Here is a 13,585-nt window from a genome sequence, read left to right as displayed (position 1 = left end):
ACCTGCAGGTTTGAGTCAGCAGTTGAAATCTGCTTAACAATCTACCAACTGATTTCCCTTTCATTAAGTGAACATACACTAAGTCATGAATCTCATAATATCTACTTCTGATTTAAAATCAGAATTAGCATACCTGACTAAGACCATATCATCACATCCATAAATGAGTATGATATCATTAGTTCTCCTTAGGTACTTAATGATATTTTTCACAATAAACCAGTTGTCAAGTCCAGTATTGGACTGATCTCTCATATGCCGAAACATATTGTTTGGTATAGACCATGGCATATATGAGACTCTCATATGCCGAAACATATTGTTCCAGTCTCATTTGCTCAATCTCCTTTGATAGTCTTGAAAAACTACTTACTAGAGAGAGCCATCCATATCAATAAAGCAAGAACTCATTGTTTGAGTTATGCATACCAAACCTGGTCAAAACTTTATCAATGTAGGATTATTAAGATAAGCCTATTTTCCTTTTATCCCGATCTTGCAAAAGCTTGATCCTAGGAATATAGCTTACATCTTGAAAAATCCTTCATTTAAAAGTAATTGAACAACTACCTCTTTATTGATGACAAACCTTCCACATCATTCTATATGACTAGGATGTCATCAATATATATAGAATCAGAAAAATAATGACATTCCCTTGTACACTCATAATTTATTCACTAAGAAATCTTCTGGTATCTTTTTGTAGATTAACTTGCCTTCCATAGGAATCACCCTACTAGAAAGTTCTACAAGATCCCAGAATTTATTAGAATACATAGATTCCAACTCTGATTTCATAGTAACTCGCTAAAACGATCTGTATCCATATCGGTTCATGCTTCCGTGTAGCTTACTGGGTCCAACTCATGTTTAACAGGGATGTCCATAACGGTCTCACCTAAAAACATGATTCTGTCGGATTGGATGATAATCCTCCCACTACATCAATGTACCGATGCAGGAATCTGTGTACTAGATGATGCTAACGCATCAATAGGGAATTCATTTATTATTCTCAATCTCTATAATAAGTGTGTTCACATGTGGTACATCTGGTACTCATACCATATTCTCTAACATTATGCTACTAGGTATGTAATTCATAATATGATCCTCCTATAGATAAACAGTGAGTGTAAACAATCAACTTTTATCATTGAGATCATAAAATAATCCATCCTAGTGACTTTTAGAGTAGCTATTAAATCTATCATGCGTATGATCTGTTTCCAACTTACTTGTCCATATCAAGCGCACATGTGCAAGACTACCCCATATGTGCATGTGATTCAAACTAAGATTTAGTCAAAAACACAGCTCAACGGTATCCTTGAGACAGACTAAGATGGAATGCAGTTCATAATACGCATCGATGTCATTAACGCTAAACTCTTAAATGAAAGAGATAATGTGGCATAACTGATCATAGATCTAACCATGTTAAGTGGAATTCTGTTATTCCTATTTGACACCTAAATTTATTTAGCGTCAATTGCGGAAAATTGGTACATAATACCTCATTGACCATATAGTCTTTGCACTATCCCAAGAAATACTCATATCCTCGATCAGATCGAAGTGTCTTGATAAGTTTACCTAATCTGTGCTCCACATCAGTCTTGACCTTCTTGGAATATCCCAAAAGTATAAGACTTGTGTCACAATAGGTAAATTTATCCAAAACGTGAGTAATCTTGCTTGGATGTTCACAAGACCACACGTGTCCGTGTGTACTGACTTCAATTGTCCTTTATGTCTATTTCATCTGGCTCATTAAGCCCTAAGAGTTATCTATCCTTCAAAACAGGGTTCACAAGTTTGGTTTAGGCTCCCCTGCCTCACTAGGTAATTAACTTTCTTTGACCAATCTTTGAATCTTATTTTGATTGATAACAACCCAAAAATAGACATTAAAAATACAATGAGTCAGGAATAACAATTTTTCTCTTAACATTCAATCTAGAAGATGCAACATTAGTTTCTACATCCTGCAAATCTTAAGAGTTTGTGATTATAGTATATTAACCATCTTTCAATGCACAAGAAGCAATCGCATATCTATTGAATTTTATAAAACCAGTTTTACAAAATAACAACACAGTTTTTATAAACCATAAGTGAAACAAAAATTAGATTGCGTATAACTTCTGTGCATAAAGATAGTTCTCTGATACTAATATCCTCATACTCTCTAATTTCAGATGTAATACTCCCACTGACCTAACTACAACCTTGGCATCAGGTCAAAAGATAAATATATATCCATATCATTAAGGCTTCTGGATTCCTGAAATCCTTACGATGAATTGCAAACATGTTTAGTGGTTCCAGAATCAATCCATCAGGAATTAATAGATGCAACCACATAACATGGCTCAATGATTAAATATATACTTTCCTATGCCACATCATTGCTTAAATAGTTCGTCCTTTAGTGTTTTAGTTAGCGACAAAAGAAATAGTTTTCTTCGCCCTCAACATACACTGCCTTATTCCCTTTAACCTTTTGGATACCCATGTTTTGTGCTAGCCTAGTCCTATTATCATCCTTCTTCTTTGCTTTGCCCGTCCACTTGGGCCTAGAAGAAGATGGTATAGACTAGGTTAGATTGATAGGAACGCCCATACTCTTGATTATCCCTTCATCTGTTACCAATTCTATAAGAATATCAGCGAGTGTGAACTCAAACTGATTCCTTATTTAGCTCACTCTAACAGAATCGAACGAGTTTGGTAATAAGGCAATAATCATGTCAACTTGAAACTTACCACTCAAGTCAGCCCTATTGATCTCCAGCTAATTTTTAAATAATAAACAATCATTTTCCAAAATTCGATTTCATACTGGAGTTCCTTAGGCTATCTTAATGGTGTTCAAGTCTGACATAGTACGTAAGCATACGCCCTATCTAATCTCACCAAAACATCATATTGACATTTAACATAATGCTTGAAGAAAATAAAATAATGTAAATGTTAGCTTTGGAGCGTATTCGAGGTAAACTCTAGAATTTTGCACCAAGTCATCTCATTTGCCTTATTTCACTTATTCAAAGCATTAATGCTCTCTTGGGTATCTTAAAGTAAAAGGATTAGGTTTAGGAGTAGTAAATACGTTTGTACCCTTACGTTGTGAATAAAATATCTAAGTTCCTTTCCCAGTCAATATTAATGAGGTCCAGTTACATTGAATATGTAAGCAAGCAAATAAACTGGATTAGACATAATTAAATTGAATATAAATGCATTCATACAATATGCTAGGTGAATTATTAATACTGTCATGCATATTTAAAATTAAAATGAGTTTGTTAACTACATAATATAATAAATCTCAATTGACTAAGAGATCATTATCATTATTGGTGAACAATCCCTTTTAATTAATACGGGTCCCTCAACTCTGTAGCATAATAAATCAACCAATCAATATGTCAATAACTTATCCTGTTGGAGGAGTTCATTATTACTATTGTTGAGATTCATTTACTATTAGGCGAGCACTTCCATTAAAATAGTATGTGGGTCCCTTAACCACTGCATGAAAAATCGAATAACCAATACGCCAATAACTTATTCGTTTGGCGAAGTTCATTATTGCTATTGGCGGGCAAATCCCATCATCTCCATATCTCTTAAGACAATGCCTTGTCTATCTATATGAAATGATTCCCGATTATGTTTAGCCTTTCTAAAATCACCTAATATTGACCACTCCGTTGGGGAGCTAACATTATTGATTTTAGATTGAGTGTATAACGTTATTAAAACTCTAATGAAAAATAAAACATTAAATATCTTGTCATTATAATCTAGACTCTTTAAATCATACGTAGGGCCTTATTTTTAAAGATCTAATTACAATGAACATTTAATATTATTATTTTCATGAGATAACCATTCTTGTAATATTAAGACTCTTCAAATCATGCGTGGGGCCTTATTTTTGAAGATCTAATTACAATGGTGTTAATAACGAAGGCCATGGGGCAATGTATAAAAATCCCTGCTCCCACTCAATTTTTTTAATCATTTATAATTAGGGTTTTTCATTTTATTCATTTACATGATATGATGCATGCAAAACGTCTTGATTTTAATCCAATTAAATTTAGAAAATATTTGGACTTTAAACGATTCACTATTATTTAATTTGAGGCACACTTTAAAAATAATTTACAAAAATGATTTTTCGTTTCCCAATAAATGCCCTCAAATTAATTAATATTTAAATCCAAGTAATTTTCATAATTTAATTAATATAAATCAAGTCATTTAATTAAATATCATGGATTCAATGCATGAATAATAATTAATTAACAATTATATATTCCATGCATTTCATATATCGCATAAATAAATAAATAACAGATAAAGCAACTAAAATGGCCAATGGAATCAGCTTTTAACATTTAACTACTCTAAGTATCGCGGGAAGATCATCCATCGGCTTCCAAACACCCACATAAGGTTGATACGCACTAGGAGAAGCAAAACACCGCTTAGAACGCGCCTGGAGGGCCCCACAAGCGCTCACACGCGCCTGGGGCATGCTGCAGGTGAAGGCACGCGCCCCCACGCGCTGACAAGCACCGTGGGGGCGCGTGGGACGCGCCCCCATGCACTGGCACGCGCGTGAGACGCGCCCCCACGCGCTGGCACGCGCGTGGGCGCGTGGGACGCGCCTCCACGCGCCTGCACGCGCGTGGAGGTCATCCAACCTTGGCTGGCCGCCAGCATATGTCACCTCCTGGCGCGTGTTCCTCACGCGCCAGGCTCACCCTCTATGTACCACATCTGATTCCAGCCTCCTCCGACGCCTCTTCTCGCCGCCGGCGATGCTCCGGCCACCGGAAAAACGCCGAAAAAATCCAGAAAAATCAGAAAAATTCCCAGAAAATTAAATTAAGCCTCAAAAAATTCCAGAAAAATTTCAAAAAATTCGGAAAAATTCCAGAAAATTACTGAAGCATAATTTAACCCTTTTGGACCTTCTTGAAGCTTCATAGCATCCTTTGATGAATATTACATGGCTTTAAAAATATTTATAACTTGAAATACAATGGGAAAAATAAATTACATCATTGAATTTTCAAACGGCTAAATCAAAGCCTTAATTACATTCATCCAAAGATAAAATTACATTCAATATTCCTATAAGCTTCTTCCATGGCCCAACCATACATCATCATTCATTCACAATTATTCATACATCATCATGTATCAATATATATCAACATATTAAATCATACATCAACATACATCAATAAAAATATATATGAATATAATTTTGGATCCATGAATGATGATTTTCATAAAATTATGATCTCTAGTAATGAATCAAACCATGCTCTGATACCACTGTTGGGAAACGTGCTAGTTTTAAAAACTTTTCGAGGGATTTAAATTCATAGATCTTGATTCATTACATAGAGACAAGTTTTATGCAAAAATAAAACATGATGTATCATTCAAAAAAAAATTGAATACTTACATCAAGGTTTGAGTAAACCTTAGATCTCTCCTCTAAAGTGAATGTTCTCACTTATTGTAGATCCCTTAGCAAGATGCATTCTCCTTGGATCTCCATCTTCTTGGTAATTGTTTTGCCTTTAGGAATCACTCATATGCCTCCATGAATGACCTTGGAAAACTAGGCTTGTGGGAGCCTCCATTAGATGAGAACATAAACCCTAATTTTCTAGAGAGAGAAAATATATTCCCTTTTCCTTCTACTAAAAATCACCCCCTAAAATATACATAGACCATGTATATTTATAGGCAACATAAAGGTAAAGAAAAGGAAACAACTAATCTTTCTCAATCTCTAATTCACATGTCTCAAATCTAATATGATTCCAATATCAAGTTGGGCTATGAGTGAGAATCCATTGGGCCTATTATTTTATTGGCTACAATGAATTAATAATTGGCCCGGTCCATGGACCCAATTCAATTAATTCATAAATTAATTTCTACTCCACTAAAAGAAATTAATTGAATTCCAATTAAATAATAAATAACCTCTAAGTCAATATTGCACTTTGACCCCTCTATGCATAATTAGTTATCGGATAAATATAGCCATCAATCCGACTACTTAATTAATATATTTATTTTGGTACCTTTGATTATTTCTAGCTCGATCACAATAAAACATTTGTTTGACAAAAATAATAATTTAAATAAATAAATATATAATAAATCATTTTGTCTAAAAACACACGAAGGCCTTTGAATTTACTTTGTGATAAACCATAATCAATACAAAATAAATACAAGTAGCAATGATGCAAATATTAAAAATATAACCCTCTAATTATTAATTACATAACTACCCAAAGTGTCGGTCTAAGGATCCCGAAGAATCTGCCGAAAAAATCAAAGTAATTATTAATTAATAAAAGTGTCTATAATTTTCTCATGCTTAAGAGTCAAATAACATGACGGTGATAGGGAACAATTGTATACGACGGCTCTCGCAATATATCTCAACCTAACGCAGATCCAGTTTAAATCTTAATTAATTATGAGTCCATCCATAATTACCGACTATGAACCATTTATGATTACTATTTATATATCATGCATTGATTGCCATCACATACATATATATAAATATCTCTTGTAATCAAATGGACACTATCAATTCTATAATGAATCGAAATATAATACATTGAATTCACCAATTGTATAAAACATAAATATTTCAGAAACGTCAGAAACATATGTCACTTTAATCCAAACAGGAATTTGCTATGCCAGGGCATATAAATCCCAACATGCACATACTTTGAATCTTTTATTCCAAATTTCTTAACTAGCTCATTTGCATATTTTGATGGAGACATGAAAATCCCATCATCAAGTTGTTTCATTTGGAAGCCTAGAAAGAAAGTCAGTTCACCAACCATGCTCATTTCAAAAGTAATACTCATATCTTTAAAAAAATTATGAACAAGGTTATCACAAGTATCTCCAAAAATAATATCATCCACATATATTTGAGCAACAAGAAAATCTTTTCCTTTCCTGAAAAATAAATAATGTTTTATCTGCTCTTCATCTTCTGAAGCCCCTGTGCATTAAATAAGAAGTTAACTTCTCATACCATGTTCTAGGTGCTTGCTTTAAACCATAAAGAGCCTTTTTAAGATGCAACACAAAATCAGGAGTATGTGGATCAATAAAACCTTTTGGTTGTGCGACATAAACTTCTTCTTGCAAAATTCCATTTAGAAAAGCACTTTTAACATCCATTTGAAACAATTTGAATTTAAAGTAACATGCAAACGCAAAAAAAAGTCGAATAGACTCAAGTCTAGCAACAGGTGCAAAATTCTCATCAAAATCAATTCCTTCAACTTGAGTGTATCCTTGTGCAACTAATCTAGCTTTATTTCTCATTACAAGACCATGTTCATTAAATTTATTTTTAAAGATCCATTTGGTCCCTATGATATTAACATCACTAGGTCGAGGCACTAATTCCCAAACATCATTATTCATAAATTGAAGCAATTCTTCTTCCATAGCCATAAGCCAATCAGAATTTTGAAGAGTTTCATCAACATTCTTAGGTTCAAACTGAGCCATGTGACACGAGTGTCCTACATCATCACGAACTGTACTCCTAGTACCATACTTATCCCATGGACCTATTACATTGTCAACTGGATGACTCAATCTAACTCTAGAATTGTTAGATGTGGGAATATCTAAGGACGGTGCAAGAATTCCTTTAGGTTCATCAGTGGTGACCTCTAATTCCTCATCCTCATCTTCTTCAACCTCTTCACCTTCTCTACCTAAATTCTCAACTTTTTCTTCCTCATGAATTGTAGAATCTTTCCTTTCTCCTACAATTTCAAAATTAGTTTCTTTTTCATCAAGTTGAGAAGAGGTTATCTTAGTTTAGTATCATCAAAAACCACATTTATAGACTTTGTAACCACTTCAGTTCTAAGATTAAAAACCCTATAAGCCCGACTTGTTTGTGAATAACCCAAAAACACATCTACATCACTTCTAGAGTCAAATTTTCCCAAGTGTTCCCTATTTCTAAGGATATAATATTTACTTTCGAAGACTCTAAAATATTTAACAGTGGGCTTTCTATCATACCACAGTTCATATGAAGTCTTAGTTCCAGGCCTAAGATAAACTTTATTTAAGATATGACAAGCAGTACATACTGATTCAGCCTAAAAGTGACTTGCAATTTTATTCTCATGAACCATAGTACGTGCCATACCTGCAACTGTCCTATTTTTTCTTTCCACTACACCATTCTGTTGTGGTGTTTTAGGTGCTGAAAATTCATGCTTAATGCTATTCTTATCACAATAATCAACAAACTCCTTAGGTTCGAATTCACCTCCATTATCGCTTCTAATCCGATTAATTTGATATCCCTTCTCATTTTGAATAAGTTGGCAAATAGACCTCAAATTCACAAAAGTATCAGATTTTTCTCTCAAATATGTAGCAAAAGTAAATCTAGAAAAATCATCAAACATAACAAACATATATCTTTTTCCTCCAATGCTATGAGGTGTTATGCGACCCATCAAATTCATATGAATCAATTCTAAAGGTCAAGAAGTGACCTTATGAATAAGTCTCTTATGTGACACTCTAGTTTGTTTTCCTAATTGACATGGACCACATATTTCATTCTTAGGCATTTTCAATTTAGGCAAACCTCGAACAAGATCATTGTTAGACAAATTCACTAAATCATTAAAATTCACATGTCTAAGTCTTTTATGCCATAAAATAGCCTCATCAGTAACTGCAGAAAAACACATTAGTGAAGGATCTAAAAACACAACATAACAATTATTAGAAGTTTTAGTTCCTTTCAAGATGCATTCACCTTTTTCATTGGTTATAAAACACCCTTATTGAGTAAAATTGACTTGAAACTCCTCATCATAGATTTGATTAATACTCAACAGATTAGCAGCTAAACCTTTAACATATAGAACATTTTTTAACTCCCTAATTCTTGGGAATTTGATCTTACATTTACTAATAAGTGCTTAAATGTGACGTATTTTAGTACCTAAGCTAAGGTATTTTAGTCCATTCATCTATCTTACTTTCATGTCTTAAGTATTTATCTGTGTTATGTCCTATTTCAGGTGAATAAAGTTCAAACAGGCTAACAAGAGCCATTTAGCCCCAATTTTGGAGCTAAAGAGTGAAGTTGGAAAGAAGCCAAAGAAATGGTCTCTGAGGAACTTCGATCAATTGAAGGGAGATTTGATCGATCGAAGTTAGGCGGTGCCAGCTCAGCCAAATGGATAAGGCCAAAGAAGATATTTTCGAGTGATGTCACCTTCGATCGATCGAAGTTAAGTGTTTGATCGATCGAAGATCTTCGATCGATCGAAGTGCCTACTAGCAGTGTGCTGTCTAATTCCCAAGCGCATCGATTTCTACCTAATTTGTATAGCTGCAAATCTCCTCCAATCATAGGCTATTTTTCTAACTTGGAGGCTACTCAAAAGAGGAATGTAATGAATTAATTGAATTTAGATATCTTATCAATCTATCTTGTATTATTCATAGGGTAGATATTTTTTTACATAGCTTTTCTCTCTAGAACTAGGGTTTTGGGAAGAAAGTAAGGATGAAGATGATGATGCCAACCTCCAATCTAGCCCTTAAGGGTTCTATGACAACTACAATGAGTGGCTAAATCCTTCACTTGGGGCTAGAGATAGCCCCTAAGTTTGCTTCCTAGACCTAATCTTTTGTACATTTTTGGGGATTTTAGTTGTAATAAATGTTTCGATCTTGAATAAATATATATCTTGTGGTTTCTACTTGATGTGTATGGATCAATTCTTTCAATTGATCATTTATTTCTATCCATATGTCTATGTATGCCAGAATGGATGTTCATGTGCTTTTCTCTAGATTTAGTGGACTTAATGCATGTCTATGTGTATTGATGTTATTAAACTAGTGATGGTCAAAACATAGTACTTAATTGAATACTCTTATGATTTATTTGATGGTTTACACTTATTTCTTAATGGATTGTGCCACACCTTTAGTTTAATTAGTTTAATTTTCATGTCTCTAGCCTAGATGTAGTGTAATTGCTTTAAATTAGGTGGATGATTTATTTGATGGTTTATACTTATTTCTTAATGGATTGTGCCATATTTATGAATGCAAATGGTACATTTCTCTTGATTATGGTGTGTGTTCTAATTGTGGTAGAATTTAATGGTTATTGGTCTTATTTGATAGGTTGTGCTACTCACTAGATTGACTAGATAATCTATATTTATTTGCCATCCATGCTTAGTTTTCAATTAGTGACACACACACACACATTTTACAACTTAAGTGTCCCAATTAATTTACAATTGCTATTGTTTAGTGAAGTGACGCTTAGTGGTAAACTCTAAGCCCCAAGTCCTCTCTCTCATTTATTTTCCCTCTAATTTCTAGATTGTTAATTGCATGTATTAATTGAACTTTAGTTTAATTAAATCCAATCTCTGTTTTGATCATTCGACCTACTACTCTATAATTGGTTCCAAAGCATGACTCCTTTCCCTTGGGACGATCCCTACTCACTCTTGTTATGTTTTAGTTAAAAGTGGTAGTGGCATTCTGTACATTTAAACTTGGCCTTACACTTTTACGCTTGTTGCTTCGACACGCACCATTTACCACTTACAGTAGAAGCATTACCATCACCAAAAGTAACAGTACTAACTGAGCATTCCTTAAAAGTGGTAAATAATGTTCTATCCCATGTCATATGCCTAGAGCAACCACTATCAAAGTACCAATCACATGAACCAAGTTCTCTAAGTGCTGTGTGCATGGCAAGGCATTTAAAATTCTTTTTCTTTACCCAAACAATTTTATATTCATTATGCAATGATTTCCTTATTGTTCTAGACAAAGTGTCACAAGGCTCAACAGTCCTAATCCTCTTCTTCTTCAAATTTGAACTTTCTAGACTTTTCAATTTCTTTCTTAGTTCAAATTTTCTTTTCTGACACTTATACTTAATATGCCATTTTTCACCACATAAATGACATGTTGAAATAAGTTTAGGAGAATTAGAAATAACACAAAGTTTGGTTTTAACTTTCACAAAAACATCTTTAGATTTCTAAAAATACAAATCATTTGAAGTTGATGCCAAATCTTTATTACTCCTAACATTCTCAGCCACTCCTTTCAACTTATCAATTTTGCAAGTGTCAATATCAACTTTCTGAAAAGACTATTTTGATTTAACAAATTCACTACTCAAATTATCAATTTTAAGTTCCAGTGATTTATTAAACAAATTTACCTTCTTAAGTTCCTTTTCCAGAAAATCAATCTTATGAAGAAGATTCAAATTTTTATAACCAATTTCTTCTAAATTCTTATTAGAGACAGAAACTTCTAACTTATAAATATCTCTATCAAGTTATGCAAGATTCAATTTCTCTAACAAATTTTCAAAATCCTTTTTAAACTTGGACCACTCAATTTCCATGGTAAAAAACAGGAGTTAAAGCATCAGCAGATGAATTTTCAGACATGATGCAAAAAATCAACAATAAATCAACAAATATGATCTACTCTATATATCGAGTAACCCTCTCTTATACCAAATTGTGAAAATAGAGTTACGAGTGGTGTAGAAACAGTTAGTTGATTTTAATTGTGATTAACTCCTTTAATGACCTAGATCTGATTATTAGGTCAACTTGCCCAATTTGTGATTGATTAAATTACTTAAGCAATATGATCAATTTAAACATCCACAATCACAAATATAAATACTGGAAAGTAAAGAAAGTAAAAGTTTAGAGAGATTGCATCAGGATTTTTAGCGAGGAAACCCCAGTTGATAAAATACGTCAACTGTTTGCATGGGAAAAATCTCGTGGACTATTCAGTCCAAAGTAAATTGATCCACTATGTTTGAAACAAAGTACACCGAACTTTGACTTTAGCTTATACCCTATCGTTCTACCAAACACCAATTGCTGACAATCCTCTGGCTTTGCGACTCCTCGTTTAAGACCAACTTGACCTTATGCTTATGCTTGATATTTGTAGAAGAGTAGCAGGTAGATCAGACAACACTCCTTGAATGCTCCAACCCTTTTAAAGTGTGATCGCTTTTACTTCTGTTCTTTAAGATCTGAACTCGATGTAAAAGAATTAAATCCTATTCTTCATACTGAATATCTGAATCTTTAATATAGCTCCAATTTCGATGAGATAGAGACAACACCACTAAATCACTCATGAATATATGTGTGTGCTCTCATAAATAAATTCAGAATAATCAGATTTGATTTTCTGAATATTCTCTCTCTAAAAGGCTTTCTCAAAATATAGAATTAATGTTCCTTAAAGCCATAAAATAAACCTATGTGTATGATAAGGTTTATATAGAGTTTAGAATGTCTTAGTCTCTCTGAAAATATGAAAATTTTTGTGCATAGGACTTGGAAAGAAGTTGGGATCAAAAAAGAAATAATTAGAACACAAAACTGAAAGTTCTAATGATGTCAGGACTCTTGGTACTGGTTCCCAAACTTGGTACCGGTACAAGAAGGTCAGAAGCCTTTTTCAACCCACTTTGACTACCGGTTCCCAAATGTGGTACTAGTTCAAAGTTGGTAGGGAACAAACCTGTTGAAAACCAAGTTTTAATACCGGTTCAAGGATTCTCCTACCGGTTCCCACTAGATAGAAAGGTATTCTTTATTTCCTTTAACCTTCTAAACTCCTTAAAGTGTTCTCACTCACTCACATACCTTCCTAAAGCATTGTTCTCATCATCTCTGAGTGTAGCAATCCATGAACACTTGAACTTCTTTAAATCCGCATCCGATCTTCAATCTTTGAAATTTTGAACCAAAAAATTACAACACGATCGCACTTGTTTTGACAATAAAATTAGCCAATATATTATAAAATATATCTCACAATCTCAATGGTATTGTTGTTCATATTTGATTCATTATTTTCAAAATTGGCTGTTTGGAAAGCGCGATAGATTAATAAGTTGTTGAACTCTTTTCTACACTGTTTGATTGCCTCAATCTCTTTGAATGCCTTCTTCTTGAAAGTCCAGTGTCCTATTTTCAAGTTGAAGTCATAGAGCACAAGAAACCTCTGGCCTTGTATGGCTATGAATTCAAATGTAGCTATAATGAATTCGAACTCTTCTATTGACATGTGGTAAGCAAAGTTGAGTCATGTCCATCTAGGCTTCACTCTATTGTAACCATGTCAAAATTTATCGTTGGTTAAGATTTTAAAAAGTGATATGACACTCTTATTGGAAGCAATAATTTCTAAAATTTAGTAGGGAACAATTGCTGAGTTAGGTACCTTTTGGATGATAGATTTGATGACATTTGAATGAGGCTCATCGACATGGAGGAGGTGGTGACCATAGAGTCCAGCACAAGCGCACCCACCACAAGTTTGGATACCAAAAAGGTCATTAAGGAGCTTTGCAACAAAAAGGCCATGAAGGGGCTTATCTCTCCTGTTCCCAAACTCTCTCCACATGAAATTTCCTTCTTTAATACTT

The sequence above is a fragment of the Cornus florida genome, unplaced genomic scaffold (assembly GCF_030987335.1).
Source record: "Cornus florida cultivar Cherokee Brave unplaced genomic scaffold, ASM3098733v1 CherokeeBrave_3.0.0_Hap2_Chr05, whole genome shotgun sequence".
Taxonomy (NCBI): Eukaryota; Viridiplantae; Streptophyta; class Magnoliopsida; order Cornales; family Cornaceae; genus Cornus; species Cornus florida.
This window is presented reverse-complemented; position numbering follows the sequence as displayed.